The sequence below is a fragment of the Biomphalaria glabrata genome, chromosome 2, assembly GCF_947242115.1.
Source record: "Biomphalaria glabrata chromosome 2, xgBioGlab47.1, whole genome shotgun sequence".
NCBI classification, from domain to species: Eukaryota; Metazoa; Mollusca; class Gastropoda; family Planorbidae; genus Biomphalaria; species Biomphalaria glabrata.
In genome coordinates, this window is record NC_074712.1 from 10,590,571 (window position 1) to 10,604,289 (window position 13,719).

The window sequence follows — 13,719 nt, forward strand, 5'->3', positions numbered from 1 at the left end:
TGAGATTAATTTTTTGGGTCATATTATTACAGAAGCAGGAATAAAACCAGACCCGAACAAAGTATCTGCGATTTTGAGTTTGAATGCTCCAAAAGATATTTCATCAGTCCGAAGATTCTGTGGCATGGTTCAATATCTTGCAAGATTTGTTCCAGATTTGTCGACAGATTTACAGCCCATAACAGAGTTGATCAGAAAGAACACACCATTTGTTTGGTCTGATCAATGCACACGAGCTTTCAACAAGATAAAACAGAAAATATCGACTCATGGCACATTGATATATTTTGACCCTAACAAAGAGCTTACATTACAAGCAGATAGTAGCCAAAATGGGTTAGGAGCAGCGTTATTACAAGATGGCAGTCCAATAGCATATGCTTCTAGATCATTAACTGATACTCAGAAAAGATGGGCACAGATTGAAAAAGAATTGTTAGCAGTGGTTGTTGGTTTGGAACGTTTTGACCAGTATACGTATGGCAGGACAGTTATAGTTCAGAATGACCATAAACCACTGGAAAACATCCTTCAAAAACCACTCAGTTCTGCTCCGAGAAGGCTACAAAGTCTAATGATGCGTCTTTATCGTTACGATATCCAGTTTCAATATGTCAAAGGCAAAAATTTGTTCATAGCTGATACTTTGAGTAGAGACCCATCAGAGGAAAAGAGTGATATCCCTGATGTTTGTGTCAATACAGTCGGACTGGCAATACCAGATGCAGTGCTGGAGAAAGTCAGAATCGAGACAGAGAAAGATAGAACAATGCAAACACTTATTCAGTATATCCTAAATGGATGGCCAGACAAACATAATAGTTTACCTGAACTCAAACAATATTTTTCACTAAGAGACATGTTAACATACGAAGACGGACTCCTGTTGAAAGGAGAACAAATAATCATACCGATATCACTTCGCAAGGAAATAGAAGAAAAACTCCATGCAGCACATCTGGGAGTAGACTCAATGAAAAGAAGAGCAAAAGAAACAGTTTTCTGGCCTGGATTATCAGCTCGAATACAGGAAATAGCCAACTCATGCTACATTTGTCAGAAAAATAAACCAGCAAACCAGAGAGAAGAATTAATACATCACGAAATAGGTTCTAATCCGTGGGACAAGATTGGAATTGATTTATTTCAAATGTATGACCAACAAAATCTAGCCATAGTGGACTATTATTCAAATTTCATAGAGGTAGAAAACATGCAGTTGACAACAACACACGCAATTATAAAGAAACTGAAAGTTTTATTTGCAAGATATGGGGTGCCCAAAGTTTGTATATCTGATAGCGGACCTCAGTTCACATCGGAATATTTTTCCAAATTTATGATGGAATGGGGAGTGACTCATTTGAAATCTTCTCCAGGACACCATCAATCCAATGGAAAGGCTGAGTCAGCAGTTAAAATTTTGAAGAACATAATGAAGAAATCTAGAGAATCAAAGTCAGATGCTTATGAAGCTCTTCTGGAATTTAGAAATACTCCAAGGCAAGACACAAATCTAAGCCCAGTTCAGATGTTTTTTGGTCGGATGACTCGAACACTGATACCAAACAAAAGGAGTAACATTAAGATTTCTACATGTCAAGAGAACATTATGAGAAGGAAAGAAAAACGTCAGATGAGTGTAAAAACATCTTATGATAAGAGGTCAAGAAATTTAAGTCAGCTGAAAACTGGACAGATGGTCTATTTCCAATCTCCTAATGACCCTACATGGAGACGTGGAAGAATCCAGTCTCAAGTCAATCAGAGAGCTTACATTATTCGAGGTGACAATGGTGCAGTGTACCAAAGAAACAGAGTGTATATTAACCCGAACAGAGAAACAGAAGAAGATATATTTCCCGATACTGATAACAACATACAGGACAATAGAACTCAGGATCAACACGTTCGCCACTCATCAACTCATCATTCCCTGCGACCAAGGGATCAGTTGAAGAAACCGACAAGATTCAATGACTATGTGTCTTAATGAACTATTGAATGTTGATTTTTAAATGTGATATGTTTCATATTGATTGAAGCGTATACATGTATGTTACGTTTAGTTGTTTATGTTGTGTTTTTTTTAAATTTTTTTTTCTATGATACTCCCCGAAATGTTTTATTTTTTTTTATTTTTTTTTTAAAGAAAAGGGGATGTTGATATGGTGCGCAAAGGTGCACGCGTTCAATATAATAAAGTACCATTCTCCGCCATGACACTAATGGTTGTTGTTTGTTTATTGCTGACTGTGAACCTAGATCATAATTAACAGTATGTAGATTAAATAAGAGGTTATCTGTAGGTTAAATAAGAAGCTGTCTGTAGGTTAAATAAGAGGTTGTCTGTAGGTTAAATAAGAGGTTGTCTGTAGTTAAATAAGAGGTTGTCTGTAGGTTAATAAGAGGTTGTCTGTAGTTTAAATAAGAAGCTGTCTGTAGGTTAAATAAGAAGCTGTCTAGGTTATATAAATAGCTGTCTGTAGGTTAAATAAGAAGCTGTCTAGGTTATATAAATAGCTGTCTGTAGGTTAAATAAGAAGCTGTCTAGGTTATATAAATAGCTGTCTGTAGGTTAAATAAGAAGCTGTCTAGGTTATATAAATAGCTGTCTGTAGGTTAAATAAGAAGCTGTCTAGGTTATATAAATAGCTGTCTGTAGGTTAAATAAGAAGCTGTCTGTAGGTTAAATAAGAAGCTGTCTGTAGGTTAAATAAGAAGCTGTCTAGGTTATATAAATAGCTGTCTGTAGGTTATATAAGAGGTTGTCTGTAGGTTAAATAAGAGGTTGTCTGTAGTTTAAATAAGAGGTTGTCTGTAGTTAAATAAGAGGTTGTCTGTAGGTTAAATAAGAGGTTGTCTGTAGGTTAAATAAGAAGCTGTCTGTAGGTTAAATAAGAGGTTGTCTGTAGGTTAAATAAGAGGTTGTCTGTAGGTTAAATAAGAGGTTATCTGTAGGTTAAATAAGAAGCTGTCTGTAGGTTAAATAAGAGGTTGTCTGTAGGTTAAATAAGAGGTTGTCTGTAGTTAAATAAGAGGTTGTCTGTAGGTTAATAAGAGGTTGTCTGTGGGTTAAATAAGAGGTTGTCTGTAGGTTAAATAAGAGGTTGTCTGTAGGTTAAATAAGAAGATGTCTGTAGGTTAAATAAGAGGTTGTCAGTAGGTTAAATAAGAGGTTGTCTGTAGGTTAAATAAGAGGTTGTCTGTAGGTTAAATAAGAGGTTGTCTGTAGGTTAAATAAGATGTTGTCTGTAGGTTAAATAAGAGGTTGTCTGTAGGCTAAATAAGAAGCTGTCTGTAGGTTAAATAAGAAGTTGTCTGTAGGTTAAATAAGAAGTTGTCTGTAGTTTAAATAAGAGGTTGTCTGTAGGTTAAATAAGAGGTTGTCTGTAGGTTAAATAAGAAGCTGTCTGTAGGTTAAATAAGAGGTTGTCTGTAGATTAAATAAGAAGCTGTCTGTAGGTTAAATAAGAGGTTGTCTGTAGGTTAAATAAGAGGTTGTCTGTAGTTTAAATAAGAAGCTGTCTGTAGGTTAAATAAGAAGCTGTCTAGGTTATATAAATAGCTGTCTGTAGTTTAAATAAGAAGCTGTCTGTAGGTTAAATAAGAAGCTGTCTAGGTTATATAAATAGCTGTCTGTAGGTTAAATAAGAAGCTGTCTAGGTTATATAAATAGCTGTCTGTAGGTTAAATAAGAAGCTGTTTGTAGGTTAAATAAGAAGCTGTCTGTAGGTTAAATAAGAAGCTGTCTAGGTTATAAAATAGCTGTCTGTAGGTTATATAAGAGGTTGTCTGTAGGTTAAATAAGAGGTTGTCTGTAGTTTAAATAAGAGGTTGTCTGTAGTTTAAATAAGAAGCTGTCTGTAGGTTAAATAAGAAGCTGGCAGAAAGCCCTAATGTCAACAGATTCAGATATAAAATATCATATCAGATTTTCAATATCTCTTCTAGTTTTTGTGATCTAAAAGGGAAGGATGGACGGACAGACAGACAACAAAAAACTAATAACAGCCATTTTCTATTCGGGGGCCGCTAAAAAGGCACTCATAAGAATTTGTCCTAGCATATGGAACAAAACATTTTCCGCTAACTTTGTATTTATGAATATTTATCTTTTTTTTTTTTTGTTTTGTTTATTGTATGTTCTGACGAGTTTCTTAGTTCAATGTTTTTACCAAATGTCAGTGGCGTAGCTAGAGTGGGGGGGGGGGGGGATTTGAAAATTTTCCATGGGCCCCCACTTTTAAAATGCGAAAAGGTATCGACTTCATTTTATAACTATTTGCAAATGTTTCCGTAAACATCTCAGCTGTAGTTTCACATTTTTGATAGCGCATCACATTATATCGATATAGTGTTTGTGACAACTTACCCTTGTGACATTTCACCCCACCTTCCCCTAAGTGTTCGAAATCGTTATTTTTTACATTAAATATTAAATATTACGCAAAATGCAGGGCCCCCAAAGAGGTCAAGCCACCCCGGGCCCGCAAATGATGGAAAATTCTTGGTCAAACGTCAAATATATATATATATAATGTGGACATAAATGTGTTATAAACCTCCCACAGTGTATAAGATAATATCTTATTTTACTTCGTCTTCTGCTGCTCTGCAATACATTCTGGGTGCCCACCCTGTACTATAACGTACTGTTTCCTTTAACTCTTTCTCTCCTAATTGTCGATGTCAACGTTGATTGACTCCCATCAAACGAAATTGATTTATAAACTTATAAACTTTAATTTGTGTTGTGTAAAAAGAGCATGCATTCTCCCATAATTCAATACCAAATATAATATTTTCTGATGACAAACACAAAAGTTATTGAAGTTTAATTATAATAGGAAAGTGAAATATAAATGAGAAAAACGAATAATACTATCGGAAAAATAATCATGGAGAGAAAGAGTTAGTTAAACAAATCTTCATCCAGACAATGCCATAAAATAAATTTTAGTTCAATGTTAATAATGTTAATATTAATTATATTTTTTAGATTTTTTTTTACAATATAATACTTAACAAAACTTAACAAAACATAACAAAACATAACAATACATTACAACGATGCAAACGAAATGGGCCATCATCCACCAGGTTTACTCTAACAGTTCTAACTGATTGTTTATTCTGATCCGGCCCGCAACGTGGTCCAAACGGCCCGCTTACTTACTTGCTTACTTATTTACTTGCTTACTTGTTGGCCTCCTTCAGTCGTATAACGACTATGGTTCATCTCACATACTTTCTCATGTGGCTGTGGAGCCCTATTTTGGAGAGACACTCCCGTCCACAAATATAGCAGGTTAAGGAGGTTTTGCTTCGGTGGTAGAGGAGCTGGCCATTGTACGTTTTTCTTCCTGAGCTGAGACCCATGTTCTTTCACTGTCCATAGCTTTGTTGGTCACTGTCTCTCTCCATCTGGTGCGGTCTAGAGCTATGTCTTCCCAGTTGTCAGTATTGATGTTCACTGATTTGAGGTCCCGTTTTATTACATCTATGTAGTGGAGGTGGGGGCGACCAGTTTTTTACTTACTTGCTTACTTACTTACAGCCCGTCACTCCTAACGAAGTACGGGCCGCCAACAATAGATCTCCACAGTCCCCTGTACTGGGCCACTCTTTCCATCTTATTCCAGCTGTAATCAAACGTTAAAGTGTCTGCCTCTGGTTCCAGCCGCCCGGTGCTTCAAGGACTCCCTTTCTTTCTCCTGCCTTGTGATGCTAGTTGGTGCTTTGCGCAAAGTGTTCCCAATCCGGCTCCATCTTCTCTTTCTGCTTTCTTCTTGTTCTTCTGGAAATTAACTGGTTCTTTCTAGAATTATAATTAGGCATTGTTTTGTTTTTTTTGTGTAAATGATATTGGTGACATCAAAGTAGTTGTTTTGTGTTCTGATGCAATGTAGAATCAAATCTTTAAGTTCTTTCTGTTTGTAGCTTCTCTGAATTCTTATACGAAACAAAACCATCAGTTGATTTACATTTTGATTTTTATAGTTCGGTTGACATTTTTAAAGTAATAAAATACAGTCAAAGAGAAAAAGAAAAGAAGGAGATATGAAGAAATGTAGAAGTGATATAAAAAAACTATAAACAAAAAACTTGGAACAAGGAACGTAACGATAGATTTATACGTAAGCAAAGGTCAAGGTCGCTTCATTATGGAATCACTGTTGTCGATTAAATGATAACCATTGTGCTGTAAGCGAAGAGCTTGGACATTTCATTCCGTAATACTAAGTAGTACGCGAAAAAAGTAAATAATAATTATATGTCTGTGAGAGAAAGATTGTATGAGAGGGGGGGGGGAGAGGGAGAGAGAGTTATTGTTCAAGAGGGAGAGAGAGTATATGTGTGTGTGTAAGAGAGAGAGAGAGAGAGAGAGAGAGAGAGTAAGTGTTCGAAAGAGAGAGAGAGAGAAAGAGAGAGACACTCCACTCGACATTCATGAAACAATCTTCTGTTTGTAGATAAAGATCCTATAAGTGTGTGTAGTTTTTTAAACCTATAAATAGAAACTTGTACATTCGCACGTGATACCCGGAACGTCATATGATCCACAGTTGCCGTCACTGCTACATAATGAGACTCGGAGAATGTCATACCGTCACAACAATGACAACACACACCAAATTGACTTCCTAGTGAACGCGGTGATTACGGTAAGTCTTTGCAGTCATTACGTTTGTTGAAACCAGAAGTTATGAAAGGGTTAGATTCGATTGGTTGTTAAAGTAAACAGTAAAGTGAACCGCGGACATTTCCATGTTTTAAGCCAATGCCTGCTGGAGAGAGAACAAGTCTCTCTTTTGCCGAACGTCTGATAACCCTACATCAGGTAGCAGTTTAAATCTGCTATTTTCTATTCTTGTGTTTATTATCTAAATAGATGGACTTGTTTTCGTCCAAACTGACCGACCGACATTATTATGTAATAACGTTACGGGAACTTTCTTTTCTTGTAGGATGCTAAATGAGGATATTTTGTGCTATGTTACTAATGTTAGTGGAAATGCATATATTATGTTAGCCAACAATGTTCCGTCTGTCCGTCCAGTCACGATCGCTGAAACTAGAAAATATATTGAAAATTCAATAACATCCTTTTTTTAGTAGCATAAATCAAAAGGGATAAGAAATAATTCTGTTAACTGGATATTGCCAATATTCTTTAGTTTTTTATTTTTCCAAAGGTCTGTCTCTCTGTCTGTCTGGGTGGTTTCTTTTACAATTTTTTTTTCTCCCGCTTCCCATTCTCGAATCAAGTTGAAATTGTGCACAATTAATCACTGTCAAAGACATACGCGAATAATAGGCCTACAATTAAAAATTAACCAATTAGTTAATCAATTAGTGGTTATTAATTTTTTTTTAAAATATACAAGGGAGATAAATCTTGTAGTATTGCGGGAATATGGCAGTGATTGTGTTTTGGTTTTCCCATATTTAAGCTTTGTTGTTTGTTTAAAGTATTCTATGGTGTTTTTTTTTGTTTTATTAGATCCTAAGTTCCTAACCATCTTGGAATGTGTGCTGTCAATTTTTGGCTCAGTCCTGTAGATTCTATACTTTTAAACAAGTATATTAGAAGCATTCAAAACATTAAAAATATTGCAATTACATTTTGTTTTACAGTGATCAAACATCTATAGTAAACAAATGAGTAATCCACCTCCATATCAAGGTCCACCCGCTGGGGCTTACAACCCACAGGGATATGGTAGCGGTTATTCACAAGTGCCCAGCTACCAGGCAGCGGGCACATACTATCAGCAGCCGGTACAACAAGTGTAAGTATAATCAAGTGTAGCATACCGTTTTGTTTAGACATTGACGATTTCTTCATTGAAGACTTAGAAGTTGAAAAGATATTTATTGTGAAACATTCACATCAGTACATTAGATACATGTTTGCCTAAGGCAGTGTTTCCCAAGCTATTGCCTTAACGGAACACTTCGCAATTTTGAATATTTAGCGAAATGTTTTGCTTTATTTTTTATTAGAGAGGTTAATTCACATGGTGGCCTACTAGTTAATTATTCCAGTAGCTCGTGGAACAACTATTCACAGTTTGGGAAACACTGGCCCAGTGTAATCTAGTAGACCTATTAATCAAACACTGACCCAGTGTAATCTAGTAGACCTATTAATCAAACACTGACCAAGTGTAATCTAGTAGACCTATTAATCAAACACTGACCCAGAGTAATCTAGTAGACCTATTAATCAAACACTGACCCAGTGTAATCTAGTAGACCTATTAATCAAACACTGACCCAGTGTAATCTAGTAGACCTATTAATCAAACACTGACCCAGTGTAATCTAGTAGACCTATTAATCAAACACTGACCCAGAGTAATCTAGTAGACCTATTAATCAAACACTGACCCAGTGTAATCTAGTAGACCTATTAATCAAACACTGACCCAGTGTAATCTAGTAGACCTATTAATCAAACACTGACCCAGTGTAATCTAGTAGACCTATTAATCAAACACTGACCCAGAGTAATCTAGTAGACCTATTAATCAAACACTGACCCAGTGTAATCTAGTAGACCTATTAATCAAACACTGACCCAGTGTAATCTAGTAGACCTATTAATCAAACACTGACCCAGTGTAATCTAGTAGACCTATTAATCAAACACTGACCCAGTGTAATCTAGTAGACCTATTAATCAAACACTGACCCAGTGTAATCTAGTAGACCTATTAATCAAACACTGACCCAGAGTAATCTAGTAGACCTATTAATCAGACCCCGTGCATAAAACAGAGTAATAAATAGGATCACTTAGCCTTCACCTAGCCATCACTTAGCCATCCCAAGGAGGTAAGAGCCTCTAGTCTTTACGTTGCCTTTCTGTCGGTCACAATCATATTTCAAAAACTTAAGGCGTTATTGATGATCTGATTTCACCATCAAGACGTCTTAGGTTGAGAATCTCTGGAGAGTTGCAAAGCCTTAAAAGTGAGTGGCCGAAGGTCTGAAGGCGTTACCGATAAAAATACGCAATCTCAAACTTTTATCTCTTCAAAGTCACGTGATCAAATCTCTGGCCGTATGGTGTTCGTATCCAATTGTGTCACAAGTGTCCTTTCTCACAAAACCACTGTGCTCATGTAAGCATAGCTTCATTCGTTAGATTACGTACGTAAAAGTATAACAAAAGAAGATAGATTTTGTGATGAAATTAAAAGAACTTAACAGCCAAAACATTAAAAAATACTTTTTTTAAAAAAGCTTATTTATGGGGGAAAACAACACATTTATTGCTATATCTCTAAAAACTAAAGATTTATCTCCCATTTTCTATTTAAAACAAAACAATTTTATTCCCACTAATTATTTAACTAGCTGGCTAATTTTTGTTTATTAATTCATGTTCTGTCATCGACAATGAAATAATTGTGCGAAGATTCAACTTGATCCGGGAATGACAAGTGGGAGAAATAACGTGTAAAGGATTGGTAGCCTACTAGAAGACCGATGGAGTGAGTTGATAAAAGCTTTCTTAAGAAAAAAAAAAAAAGGGGGGGGGGGGTAGAAGTTGAAAGACAGAATCATAAGAGAGTGAAACCTGCAAAGCAAAATGTTTTTGACTGTTCGAAATGCAAATGACGTGATCACTACCACTGGCCGTTCTTACACACTGCAATGGAAGCCTGGGTCACGGTCAACTTTGGAAATACCAAACTTATCTTTTTTTTGAAGTTTTTTGTTTATCGCTTTGCTAATCATTGTAGAAACAATAACATGGTTATCAAACAGTAGGACTATCTTTCACGTGATTTACCCTTTTTTTTAAACTTATATATGAGTGAAACAAAAACAAAAAACAAAACAGCCAAAGTGTTTTTTTCTTCTGATTTAATTATAAGTTCTTATAAGAAATGATAGGATAAGATTATTTTATTAATCCAAACAGACGTTTCGTATCTTAAATGAAAACGTTTTTTTTTTTTTTTTGTTGTTGTTTTTTACCATGACGAAATAGTGAGTTAAGAGTAGGACTGAATGTTAATTCCTATCAATGTATTAGCCTAGGGCCCTAGCTGTTCATATCAATAATTAGACATTTGAACTCTAGAAAGTTACCGTCAACCCATTCCATTATTGGGGGTGTGGCGGTTGAGTGATAAAGAGCTTGGCGTTTAGTTCGAATCTCGGTGAAGACTGCATTTCGAAATTTTAGGGCGCGCTTCTCTGGGAAAAGTAAACGTCGTTAAATTGGTCGTATTTGTGGCTACATGACACTCTAGTTGACCGTGGACCACAAAAACATGATCATATCTGCCCCATAGATCGCAAGGTCCGAAAGGGGTACATTACTTTTTTTCCATAATGGGATGTTCTCCTGTATTGAAGTTTAGAGACTAGCATTTTAGCGTCTGCCGATTAGATTTTCTATTTACAAATAAAGCCAGTTCAATAATAGCCTATCTTATCTTATATAATACAGACGTTACTTCAAGAAAGAAGATGATTACGTCCTACGCGTCATGCATTCAGCCTATATAAAAAAATCGAATGGTCTTTAACAAAAATTGAACCAAAAAAAAAAAAAATACCCACCTATTTTGTATTTTTTTCCAGTTTCTTAATGTGGTCAGAGGTTGGGCATTTGTGCTACACCTTTTTTGTGAAGGCCTATAGGAGATTTTCATAAAATGGTGAAAAATACATAAATATCAATGTTGTTGTTGTTGTTATTTTTATGATATCCGGTGTATCGAAGACGGAAGTATGAAAAAACGGCCCAATAATTGAATGCACTTTGTTCTTTAATACCCATTCAGAATCCAATGAAAATTACTTCGCTTTGAATAACCTTTTGTGTGAAATTTTCCAAAATATCATAACGCGTTTATTCCAATCTAAAAATTCTAATGCTCCATATGGAAAATATCCTCACATATTCAACATTTTCATGACCTTTCTTGACCTGTTTACGAAATTTATGCATTTACCTTCCTTAAAGAAAACTAAGAATTGTACTAGTAACAATTTAAAAAACAAATTGCAGTCGATATCACTTTTTATCACGTGACATTATGCATTTCTTTTATTTTTATTCTTTCTACAGAGTATACGTAGAGGACAGAAGCAGACGAGATGAAGAAGACGCGGAATGTTTTTTGTTGGCTTGTTGCTGGGCAGTGCTCTGTTGTTGTTTCTTAAGCAATACATAAACAACTTTCATAATTGCAATAGTTCATTATCATCAAGAAACGCCATTCCATGTATAAAGACCGATAATAATTTATCATGACAACTGACCATTGTGTTACTGGCTAATGTGTATTTTATTTCAAATTTAGTATGTAAATAATACTAGTTGCAATACAAATATAAGAAGTTCGAAATTTTTTTGAAATTAGAGATTCGCACGATGAACTAAACAATGTCATGTACGCCAATTTAGACTTTACTGTTGCCAACTAAAACAAACAAAAAATGTTAACACGATTTCAATGCATGGCAATTGATCTAGGTATCAAATCTTTTATTACTACTAGTTTGGAGCTCATTTGATTTTTTAAAATAACTTTAAAAGTCATAGGGTGAAAGTCTAATATATTGAGATACTCTTGTGCTATAAACAAATAGCTTAGAAAATTTTATTTTGCAGTGAAGAAGTGTACAATAATGATCACAAGCTTTTTAAAAACATAAATTATCAACATTTACTTTCTTTTGAACACCGGATACACCAACAGTTTTTCAGTCACGTATGGAAATCTTTAATCTTGTCCTTCTAGATTTAGACAGTTAGAGTTAAAGAATTAAGTTATGCTTTTTGTCGTGGCTATTTTAGGAAACTCGGCTCTTTGCACTATAAAAAAAAATATGATGTATAACTACTTTGATTTTTACCCTTCTTTGTTATCTACTCTGTATGTGCGTTCGCGCGTGTGTGTATATGTGTACGTATATATGCATCTGTATTTTGCCAGAGACTGTGTTTTGTGACTGTGATTTGAAAGTATGAATTTTGGGATGTGACTAGAAATTCAAGGGACATAATTAAAAAAAAGAGAAGAGGAGTGAATTTGAAAAATAAAAATGGAAACATTGAATACGAGCATTGTGTTTCGTAACATTTTATTCTTTATGTTGAATTAAAAGACATAGATTTACATGTATGTAGTAAATTTTATCGTTAGTAAACTGTGTTATTAAAAATCGAACAGTAAAGTACTCCTTCTAGACCTCGCGATCTATGGGGCAGATGGTGTAAAGGTCATCTGTTTCTGTGGCCCACGATTTACGACAAACCGCCCTTACTACAGCTAATGTCAGCTAGGCTGGGTAGACTTAAAGGCGTCCTAAAGATCCTGAAATTAAAATTCCAATCTTCATGTGGATTTGAACAAATCTAACAAATCCCTAACCCTAACCCTTTTTTTTTTTTTTTAAAAAAAAAAAAGCTTATCTATGTGAAAGAACCGCACGAAAAACCACTGCCATACTACAGGTTAACTCCTTTTGTATTTATAAATCAAAGTTAATTAATTACCACCATTGATTAACTATGAGTTTATTTTTTATTGTACATTATTGTATCAATTCTGAATAATTGGGCAAAATTTCCACCCTATCAGAGAATGGGAAGTGGAAAAAAAAAGTGTACGTGATTTATACCAGACAGACAGGCAGATGTACGAGGTGACATTTATTATAAGACTTGTATCAATAGATATTTAAATGTTTGTCGTTTATTCTGGACATTAATGTAGAGAAATTGAATGGGAGGCGGAGGCCAGAATTAATCAATTATTCCAGAACTGTGATTAAGCTGAGACAATTCTACAAGACCTGCTGATATTAGTTAAAAGAGATTGATCTGTGGTCATTATGTCAATTAACAATCTCAATAAAAATATGGTGTTTAATTTTAGGTAAACGTAATATATATATCACCTGTCTGGCTTAAAAATGGGCTTCCTTTTTCGTTAACTATATTAATTAACATCCGTGTACTTCTTGATTTACATTAAGGCAATATGGAGATATGTTTACGTTTTTTAAAAATTTTAAGACAACTCAAGCTCCAGTGTGATTTTAAAAAATACAACAACAACATAAAACAAACTTTTGACTTCAATTCGAAAGAAATTTCTAAAGAAAGCTCAAAAATAGCAATGGGGAAGAAGAAGCATTAAATTTGTTCAAATTTGTCCTAGCATATGGAACGAGGAATGTGCCTTTATCTTTATGTCTTTCTGAATATTTTATTAGGTTTTGCTTTTGCATTTGAAGATTATGGTTCAGTGTTTTATGTATAATTGCTACTTTATTTTTAAGTCATCTAACCTGAAGGGTTTCTATCTAAGATATATAGATCTATAATCTATAATAAGGCTTGTCTTCGAGTCCGAAGATAAGTGAGGAATGCAGTATTTCCCATGGCTGCACAGCCCCAGCTATGAACTACATATTTAGCCATATCCATGGCAATCATAACCATTGTCCGCAGGTGGTCGATTTAGATTTTCTTTTCGCCGTCTGCGTTTGTCCTCGTCAGCGGATTTTCTTTTGGTCTCAAATGTGTTTCCCGCGGCCTTCGTGAATGACCTCCAGTTGTCTCGTTCTGAGGCCGCATGCAAACCAGGTGCTCTCTTTTTAATGTCAGCCTAGGAAAGTTAACGCCTAAGCTGGTCTTTGAAACGTTTCCGTCGGGCGCCTCTGTTATGTCGACCACCT

At 35.1% G+C, this 13,719-nt stretch overlaps 1 long non-coding RNA gene across 2 annotated transcripts; it reads left to right on the forward strand.

Annotated features, from left to right (window-relative positions):
• The first annotated feature begins 2,260 nt into the window (after positions 1-2,260).
• On the forward strand, positions 2,261-12,097 carry LOC106051803 (uncharacterized). 2 transcript variants are annotated; one of them, XR_008776410.1, is made up of 4 exons: positions 2,261-2,278; positions 6,570-6,668; positions 7,642-7,796; positions 11,099-12,097. It is a non-coding gene; the product is annotated as an uncharacterized LOC106051803 (long non-coding RNA). The 2 variants fall into 2 exon arrangements; XR_001214925.2 differs by lacking the exon at positions 2,261-2,278 and having other exon boundaries at positions 6,551-6,668.
• Positions 12,098-13,719: the final 1,622 nt, after the last annotated feature.